Source organism: Schistocerca serialis, unplaced genomic scaffold (assembly GCF_023864345.2).
Source record: "Schistocerca serialis cubense isolate TAMUIC-IGC-003099 unplaced genomic scaffold, iqSchSeri2.2 HiC_scaffold_1213, whole genome shotgun sequence".
Taxonomy (NCBI): Eukaryota; Metazoa; Arthropoda; class Insecta; order Orthoptera; family Acrididae; genus Schistocerca; species Schistocerca serialis.
The window spans coordinates 112,501-122,500 of NW_026047418.1; the positions used below are offsets into that span (position 1 = coordinate 112,501).

At 56.5% G+C, this 10,000-nt stretch overlaps 2 non-coding genes and 1 pseudogene across 2 annotated transcripts; all 3 read right to left on the bottom strand.

Annotated features, from left to right (window-relative positions):
• LOC126435656 (large subunit ribosomal RNA) overlaps positions 1–3,978 on the bottom strand; it is a 7,962-nt pseudogene extending 3,984 nt beyond the window's left edge.
• Positions 3,979–4,166: 188 nt separating this feature from the next.
• Positions 4,167–4,321, bottom strand: LOC126435628 (5.8S ribosomal RNA). Its single transcript, XR_007580076.1, has one exon. It is a non-coding gene; the product is annotated as a 5.8S ribosomal RNA (ribosomal RNA).
• Positions 4,322–4,674: 353 nt separating this feature from the next.
• On the bottom strand, positions 4,675–6,583 carry LOC126435641 (small subunit ribosomal RNA). The gene has a single exon (XR_007580087.1). It is a non-coding gene; the product is annotated as a small subunit ribosomal RNA (ribosomal RNA).
• Between the last annotated feature and the right edge of the window lie 3,417 nt (positions 6,584–10,000).

Consider the following 10,000-nt stretch of genomic DNA (forward strand, 5'->3'; position numbering starts at 1 on the left):
CGCGTATTCCCAGCGGCGCCGCTTGCGCTTCTGCGTCGGCGGCGCGGCAGGCGGCCGCTTCGATGGTTGGCGCGGCCGCTGTGTCCTGGTGATCGATCTCTCCCCTCTGGACCCGACCGACGCAAGGGCATCCGGGAGCATGCCCAGGATGACATCGGGCGGCGTGCCCCGCCCCAGACCTATGACTCGATCCAGGGCAGAGAAACGCTGGGCGGAAGCAGGTAGCCCCGCCAGATGCTCCCAGATGGCGGCGTCAGTCGGCCCCTCCGGCGGCGGCCCGGTGGTGTCGGCCGCGAAGTCCTCGGCTGCGTCGACGGGCGGCGCAGCGGCCTCGCCCGCGTCAGGCAGCGGGCTCGCTGCTCCCCGGCGGGACGCCGGCTCTTCCCCCCGACCGATCTCAAGCGCCTCCATGAACTGGCGGACAAGCTGCTTGTGGGCAGCTTGCCGCCGTCGGCACTTGATTGCCTCAAGCGTTCGGTCGGGGAACAGCCTGATGAGTTCTTGATTTACAAAGAAGAACCGGGCGTCCCTCTCGAGGAACAGTTCGGCCTCTGCCTTGGCGAGCGACAGGACTTCTTCCTCCGTCCACCTCGCGCGATGCCTCTCCGTCACGATCTCCGCGTTGGCGGCCGCAAGATGTTGGCGGCGGCGATGGACCCCGAGACCATTCTTGGTGGTGAAGCTGCGGTGGCACTCACTACAGGCGTATACTGCTGCAAAAGTTACAAGATTTTCGGCACGGCCGGTTGGCCGGCTAGGTGCTGGGGGAGTTGGGGTGGCACCTTCAGCGGAAGGGCCACCACTTATTCTCTGGTTACTGCCCCCAACTAAAAAAAGGGATAATGCGAGGGGGGGCTGGTAACCCCCCCAAGCCCCTGGTGCGGTCTTCCACTCTGCGAAAATCAGCGGGCCCACGAGAAGGGGAGAAGACCGCAGGAGAGGAGAGGCTAAGAGGGCTAGGCCCATGTATTGCGCATCACTCTCCCTGTAACCATAACCCAAGGAAGGCACCTCGCAGCAGCAGCACGACTACATCAAGACCGCACTTCGAAAAGCCAAGTCCGGATGCAGCCACACCGCCGCCACTTGGCCACCTTAAGAGAGTCATAGTTACTCCCGCCGTTTACCCGCGCTTGCTTGAATTTCTTCACGTTGACATTCAGAGCACTGGGCAGAAATCACATTGCGTCAACACCCGCTAGGGCCATCGCAATGCTTTGTTTTAATTAGACAGTCGGATTCCCCCAGTCCGTGCCAGTTCTGAGTTGATCGTTGAATGGCGGCCGAAGAGAATCCGCGCACCCGCGCGCCCCCGGAGGAGCACGCTAAGGCGGACGCGGCCTCGCAGCAAGGAAGATCCGTGGGAGGCCAAGGCACGGGACCGAGCTCGGATCCTGCACGCAGGTTGAAGCACCGGGGCGCGAACGCCGCGCAGGCGCGCGCATCCTGCACCGCCGGCCAGCACGAGGCCGACCAACGGCGAGAGCAGACCACGCCCGCGCTAAACGCCCGCACTTACCGGCACCCCTACGGCACTCACCTCGCCCAGGCCCGGCACGTTAGCGCTGACCCACTTCCCGACCAAGCCCGACACGCCCCGATCCTCAGAGCCAATCCTTATCCCGAAGTTACGGATCCAATTTGCCGACTTCCCTTACCTACATTATTCTATCGACTAGAGGCTCTTCACCTTGGAGACCTGCTGCGGATATGGGTACGAACCGGCGCGACACCTCCACGTGGCCCTCTCCCGGATTTTCAAGGTCCGAGGGGAAGATCGGGACACCGCCGCAACTGCGGTGCTCTTCGCGTTCCAAACCCTATCTCCCTGCTAGAGGATTCCAGGGAACTCGAACGCTCATGCAGAAAAGAAAACTCTTCCCCGATCTCCCGACGGCGTCTCCGGGTCCTTTTGGGTTACCCCGACGAGCATCTCTAAAAGAGGGGCCCGACTTGTATCGGTTCCGCTGCCGGGTTCCGGAATAGGAACCGGATTCCCTTTCGCCCAACGGGGGCCAGCACAAAGCGCATCATGCTATGACGGCCCCCATCAACATCGGATTTCTCCTAGGGCTTAGGATCGACTGACTCGTGTGCAACGGCTGTTCACACGAAACCCTTCTCCGCGTCAGCCCTCCAGGGCCTCGCTGGAGTATTTGCTACTACCACCAAGATCTGCACCGACGGCGGCTCCAGGCAGGCTCACGCCCAGACCCTTCTGCGCCCACCGCCGCGACCCTCCTACTCGTCAGGGCTTCGCGGCCGGCCGCAAGGACCGGCCATGACTGCCAGACTGACGGCCGAGTATAGGCACGACGCTTCAGCGCCATCCATTTTCAGGGCTAGTTGCTTCGGCAGGTGAGTTGTTACACACTCCTTAGCGGATTCCGACTTCCATGGCCACCGTCCTGCTGTCTTAAGCAACCAACGCCTTTCATGGTTTCCCATGAGCGTCGATTCGGGCGCCTTAACTCGGCGTTTGGTTCATCCCACAGCGCCAGTTCTGCTTACCAAAAGTGGCCCACTTGGCACTCCGATCCGAGTCGTTTGCTCGCGGCTTCAGCATATCAAGCAAGCCGGAGATCTCACCCATTTAAAGTTTGAGAATAGGTTGAGGTCGTTTCGGCCCCAAGGCCTCTAATCATTCGCTTTACCGGATGAGACTCGTACGAGCACCAGCTATCCTGAGGGAAACTTCGGAGGGAACCAGCTACTAGATGGTTCGATTAGTCTTTCGCCCCTATACCCAGCTCCGACGATCGATTTGCACGTCAGAATCGCTACGGACCTCCATCAGGGTTTCCCCTGACTTCGTCCTGGCCAGGCATAGTTCACCATCTTTCGGGTCCCAACGTGTACGCTCTAGGTGCGCCTCACCTCGCAATGAGGACGAGACGCCCCGGGAGTGCGGAGGCCGCCGCCCCGTGAAGGGCGGGGAAGCCCCATCCTCCCTCGGCCCGCGCAAGGCGAGACCTTCACTTTCATTACGCCTTTAGGTTTCGTACAGCCCAATGACTCGCGCACATGTTAGACTCCTTGGTCCGTGTTTCAAGACGGGTCGTGAAATTGTCCAAAGCTGAAGCGCCGCTGACGGGAGCGATTATTCCGCCCGAGAGCATCCCGAGCCAACAGCGGCGCGGGTCCGGGGCCGGGCCAGGTAGGTCCGTCATCCGGGAAGAACCGCGCGCGCTTGCCGGGAGCCCGAGCGCCCAAAGGGGCGAATCGACTCCTCCAGATATACCGCCGGGCAGCCAGCCAGGACACCGGGGCTCTGCCCAACAGACGCGAACCGAGGCCCGCGGAAGGACAGGCTGCGCACCCGGGCCGTAGGCCGGCACCCAGCGGGTCGCGACGTCCTACTAGGGGAGAAGTGCGGCCCACCGCACACCGGAACGGCCCCGCCCCGCGGCGAGTGGAAAGGCAACCGGACACGACCCCGCCGCGAATTGCTCCGCGCGGGCGGCCGGCCCCATCTGCCGAGGGCGGAGGCCAGTGGCCGGATGGGCGTGAATCTCACCCGTTCGACCTTTCGGACTTCTCACGTTTACCCCAGAACGGTTTCACGTACTTTTGAACTCTCTCTTCAAAGTTCTTTTCAACTTTCCCTCACGGTACTTGTTCGCTATCGGTCTCGTGGTCATATTTAGTCTCAGATGGAGTTTACCACCCACTTGGAGCTGCACTCTCAAGCAACCCGACTCGAAGGAGAGGTCCCGCCGACGCTCGCACCGGCCGCTACGGGCCTGGCACCCTCTACGGGCCGTGGCCTCATTCAAGTTGGACTTGGGCTCGGCGCGAGGCGTCGGGGTAGTGGACCCTCCCAAACACCACATGCCACGACAGGCGGCAGCCTGCGGGGTTCGGTGCTGGACTCTTCCCTGTTCGCTCGCCGCTACTGGGGGAATCCTTGTTAGTTTCTTTTCCTCCGCTTAGTAATATGCTTAAATTCAGCGGGTAGTCTCGCCTGCTCTGAGGTCGTTGTACGAGGTGTCGCACGCCACACCGCCAGCCGGCTGTGCACGCTACCGAGTAAGTACCGGTATGCGAACCGCCAGGCGACGGGCGCGCATCGCACGTTTAAGGAGACGCGGCCGGCCCCACAGGCGGCCACGACACTCCCAGGTCTGCGAAGCGGGGCAAACGCCGCGCGCTTCAGTATACGTAGCCGACCCTCAGCCAGACGTGGCCCGGGAACGGAATCCATGGACCGCAATGTGCGTTCGAAACGTCGATGTTCATGTGTCCTGCAGTTCACATGTCGACGCGCAATTTGCTGCGTTCTTCATCGACCCACGAGCCGAGTGATCCACCGTCCTGGGTGATCTTTTCATAGTTTCCACCATCTCTTTCGAGACAGTTGCATAGGCGGGACTGAGGCGTGTGGCGGCCCTGTTCCAGCGTTCAGTGTCCAACGGCCTCACGGCCGATGGGCGTCGTACGGCTCCACACCGGAGCGGACAGGCAGTCGGGCGAAAGTCATTCAAAACCGGCGCCAGGCGCCAGGTGCCGCAGGCCAGCCGCTCCAGCGCTTCAGCGCTCGTACCACACAACATTGCCGTTAGTTTTGAGACGAACGCGTGGTTCCGCACGCGGCGCACGGCTACTGCGAGCCGTACAGGTAGCTGCGTGTTGCGCGACACGACACGCACATCGAAAGACATGCAGTCTAGTCGGTAATGATCCTTCCGCAGGTTCACCTACGGAAACCTTGTTACGACTTTTACTTCCTCTAAATGATCAAGTTTGGTCATCTTTCCGGTAGCATCGGCAACGACAGAGTCAATGCCGCGTACCAGTCCGAAGACCTCACTAAATCATTCAATCGGTAGTAGCGACGGGCGGTGTGTACAAAGGGCAGGGACGTAATCAACGCGAGCTTATGACTCGCGCTTACTGGGAATTCCTCGTTCATGGGGAACAATTGCAAGCCCCAATCCCTAGCACGAAGGAGGTTCAGCGGGTTACCCCGACCTTTCGGCCTAGGAAGACACGCTGATTCCTTCAGTGTAGCGCGCGTGCGGCCCAGAACATCTAAGGGCATCACAGACCTGTTATTGCTCAATCTCGTGCGGCTAGAAGCCGCCTGTCCCTCTAAGAAGAAAAGTAATCGCTGACAGCACGAAGGATGTCACGCGACTAGTTAGCAGGCTAGAGTCTCGTTCGTTATCGGAATTAACCAGACAAATCGCTCCACCAACTAAGAACGGCCATGCACCACCACCCACCGAATCAAGAAAGAGCTATCAATCTGTCAATCCTTCCGGTGTCCGGGCCTGGTGAGGTTTCCCGTGTTGAGTCAAATTAAGCCGCAGGCTCCACTCCTGGTGGTGCCCTTCCGTCAATTCCTTTAAGTTTCAGCTTTGCAACCATACTTCCCCCGGAACCCAAAAGCTTTGGTTTCCCGGAGGCTGCCCGCCGAGTCATCGGAGGAACTGCGGCGGATCGCTGGCTGGCATCGTTTATGGTTAGAACTAGGGCGGTATCTGATCGCCTTCGAACCTCTAACTTTCGTTCTTGATTAATGAAAACATACTTGGCAAATGCTTTCGCTTCTGTTCGTCTTGCGACGATCCAAGAATTTCACCTCTAACGTCGCAATACGAATGCCCCCGCCTGTCCCTATTAATCATTACCTCGGGTTCCGAAAACCAACAAAATAGAACCGAGGTCCTATTCCATTATTCCATGCACACAGTATTCAGGCGGGCTTGCCTGCTTTAAGCACTCTAATTTGTTCAAAGTAAACGTGCCGGCCCACCGAGACACTCAATAAAGAGCACCCTGGTAGGATTTCAACGGGGTCCGCCTCGGGACGCACGAGCACGCACGAGGCGGTCGCACGCCTTCGGCTCGCCCCACCGGCAGGACGTCCCACGATACATGCCAGTTAAACACCGACGGGCGGTGAACCAACAGCGTGGGACACAAATCCAACTACGAGCTTTTTAACCGCAACAACTTTAATATACGCTATTGGAGCTGGAATTACCGCGGCTGCTGGCACCAGACTTGCCCTCCAATAGATACTCGTTAAAGGATTTAAAGTGTACTCATTCCGATTACGGGGCCTCGGATGAGTCCCGTATCGTTATTTTTCGTCACTACCTCCCCGTGCCGGGAGTGGGTAATTTGCGCGCCTGCTGCCTTCCTTGGATGTGGTAGCCGTTTCTCAGGCTCCCTCTCCGGAATCGAACCCTGATTCCCCGTTACCCGTTACAACCATGGTAGGCGCAGAACCTACCATCGACAGTTGATAAGGCAGACATTTGAAAGATGCGTCGCCGGTACGAGGACCGTGCGATCAGCCCAAAGTTATTCAGAGTCACCAAGGCAAACGGACCGGACGAGCCGACCGATTGGTTTTGATCTAATAAAAGCGTCCCTTCCATCTCTAGTCGGGACTCTGTTTGCATGTATTAGCTCTAGAATTACCACAGTTATCCAAGTAACGTGGGTACGATCTAAGGAACCATAACTGATTTAATGAGCCATTCGCGGTTTCACCTTAATGCGGCTTGTACTGAGACATGCATGGCTTAATCTTTGAGACAAGCATATGACTACTGGCAGGATCAACCAGGGAGCTGCGTCAACTAGAGCTGAGCAGCCGGCCGCCCGGGAGTGTGTCCCGGGGGCCCGCGCGAACACGCAAGCGTCCGCTCAATTATTCTGCAAACAGGAGGAGGCTGAGCTCCCCTGCACAACACACCTCGAAACCCTCTCAGGTCCCGGCGGCGCGCAGCGCCGTCCTAAGTACTTGGTCGGGTTCGAGAGAGGCGCAATCGCCCGGAGTTAGGCGAGTAGACGCTTTAGGTGCGACCACCCGTGCTCCCAACTGAGCTTGCCGCTGCCGACAGAGGCCCGGGAGCGTGCTGTCGTGGCATTGCCGGCGGGAGACAACACGCGCCACCTACGGTGACCGGCAGCTCCAACGCCAGCGCCACAGAAGGACAAAAGCCCCACTTGGGTGCCGAAGCGAACTCTCCCAGCACAGCGCACGCGCCAACACGTCCGCACAGCTGCGATACAAACCACCTGCGAGAACCGCTGGGGCGACCGAGCAGCAGACGGCGTCGCGGCGCCGAGCGCCGGGCGGCGGCGCATCCTCAGCGCACACAGTCCTCAATCGGACCAGCACACTGCAGATGGCCACCGCGCTTCGCACCGGGCCCGCGAGGACCTACTTTGGCCGCAAGGCGCCGCGAGCAGGGGGCGCCGGCGCGCAGCTGCGCCGCCTGCCGCGTCCGTCGGCCGGCGCGCCTGCCACTGGCCGCCCCCACCAGCCGGCTGTAGCGCGTGCGCCCACGCACCGCGCTGCCAGCACGCCGGGCGGCCCCCCCTCACCGGCCGGGGACGGTCCCACCCAGCCACCGCCGCGTATCGCCTCACACCCAGATCCCCTTTCGCGTTCGTGGGCATGGTGGGTCCCCTTTCACGTTCGTGGGCATGGTGGGTATCCCTGAAACAACCGGTTAATAGCTCGACCGATCGTCGCCAACACTGATTCACCTCTAGCGAGAACAACCGCACCACAACGGGTTACCTGTTGTTCATTTGCGTAACGTCACCAGCAAACGTAGACGTCCATCGCCATTTGCAACGAGTATTGCATGCCTGTGTCAGGTGTCACAACACACTACGTCTGCCCACATAGACGCAACAACATGTGCACGCCTCGAGAACACGTGGAAGGTAGCCCCCGTACGTATGCGGTGTCCATTGCGCGAACGACTGTCAGCCGGCCTCTGCAGGATGTCGCAGATGTGGAACGCGGTGCAACATGCTATCACGGTGTGTGAGAAGAGACGACTACGTCCGAATACACGCTCCACTACATCAACAGACTGCTCATGCTGATCGCCATCCAGGGCGTCCGTTCCTCCCACACGTCTGAATGGCGTACCACACTGCAATCCAGCTCTTATAGGGAGACGACACGTAGCTGCGTGCACAATATTTGGACTGTATGGTCTGCCGTTGCTAGGCGCAGTCGTCGTACGGTCACACATGTGCCACGATGTATCATTCAGTACATACGGACCAATGTGCAGTACAGTTTGTGGGTTTTGCGTACATCGGCGGACAGGTGACAGGCCGTACCACAACGTAGGCTGAGTACGTCGGCATGCGAAGGGCATTGAACATGCAAACTTCTCAACGACCAGCTTGCGAAGGCAGGGGGGAAGGGGGGGGGGCATGTACGTCCTGCTGCTATCCACATTACAGTGTATAGCAGGAGCATGTGGAAAGTCAGCAACACCTGCAAGGTGTTTAACATGACGCGATACACAGGGGACCGGGCAGTGCGAATAGCGAACTATATTGCGAGGGTTGCGGTTAGGCAACACTACACTAATTTAACGAGTTGCATAACAATTACAGAGCAGGTTCAGCGACAACGTGCGTCAGGTTAAGGCGCAATATAGGTTAGGTTGAGGCACAATATAGGTTAGGTTAAGGCACAACATGGGTTACGTTAAGGCACAAATTGGGTTACGTTAAGGCACAACATGGGTTACGTTAAGGCACAACATGGGTTACGTTAAGGCACAAATTAGGTTACGTTAAGGCACAAATTAGGTTACGTTAAGGCACAAATTAGGTTACGTTAAGGCACAAATTAGGTTACGTTAAGGCACAAATTAGGTTACGTTAAGGCACAAATTAGGTTACGTTAAGGCACAAATTAGGTTACGTTAAGGCACAAATTAGGTTACGTTAAGGCACAAATTAGGTTACGTTAAGGCACAAATTAGGTTACGTTAAGGCACAAATTAGGTTACGTTAAGGCACAAATTAGGTTACGTTAAGGCACAAATTAGGTTACGTTAAGGCACAAATTAGGTTACGTTAAGGCACAAATTAGGTTACGTTAAGGCACAAATTAGGTTACGTTAAGGCACAAATTAGGTTACGTTAAGGCACAAATTAGGTTACGTTAAGGCACAAATTAGGTTACGTTAAGGCACAAATTAGGTTACGTTAAGGCACAAATTAGGTTACGTTAAGGCACAAATTAGGTTACGTTAAGGTACAATATGGGTTAGGTTAAGGTACAATATGGGTTAGGTTAAGGTACAATATGGGTTAGGTTAAGGTACAATATGGGTTAGGTTAAGGTACAATATGGGTTAGGTTAAGGCACAACGTAGGTTAGGTTAAGGCACAACGTAGGTTAGGTTAAGGCACAACATAGGTTAGGTTAAGGCACAACATAGGTTAGGTTAAGGCACAACATAGGTTAGGTTAAGGCACAACATAGGTTAGGTTAAGGCACAACATAGGTTAGGTTAAGGCACAACATAGGTTAGGTTAAGGCACAACATAGGTTAGGTTAAGGCACAACATAGGTTAGGTTAAGGCACAACATAGGTTAGGTTAAGGCACAACGTAGGTTAGGTTAAGGCACAACGTAGGTTAGGTTAAGGCACAACGTAGGTTAGGTTAAGGCACAACGTAGGTTAGGTTAAGGCACAACGTAGGTTAGGTTAAGGCACAACGTAGGTTAGGTTAAGGCACAACGTAGGTTAGGTTAAGGCACAACGTAGGTTAGGTTAAGGCACAACGTAGGTTAGGTTAAGGCACAACGTAGGTTAGGTTAAGGCACAACGTAGGTTAGGTTAAGGCACAACGTAGGTTAGGTTAAGGCACAACGTAGGTTAGGTTAAGGCACAACGTAGGTTAGGTTAAGGCACAACGTAGGTTAGGTTGTTAGGTTAAGGCAACAACGTAGGTTAGGTTAAGGCCACGGTAGGTTAAGGCACAACGTAGGTTAGGTTAAGGCACAACGTAGGTTAGGTTAAGGCACAACGTAGGTTAGGTTAAGGCACAACGATAGGTTAGGTTAAGGCACAACGTAGGTTAGGTTAAGGCACAACGTAGGTTAGGTTAAGGCACAACGTAGGTTAGGTTTAAGGCACAACATAGGTTAGGTTAAGGCACAACATAGGTTAGGTTAAGGCACAACATAGGTTAGGTTAAGGCACAACATAGGTTAGGT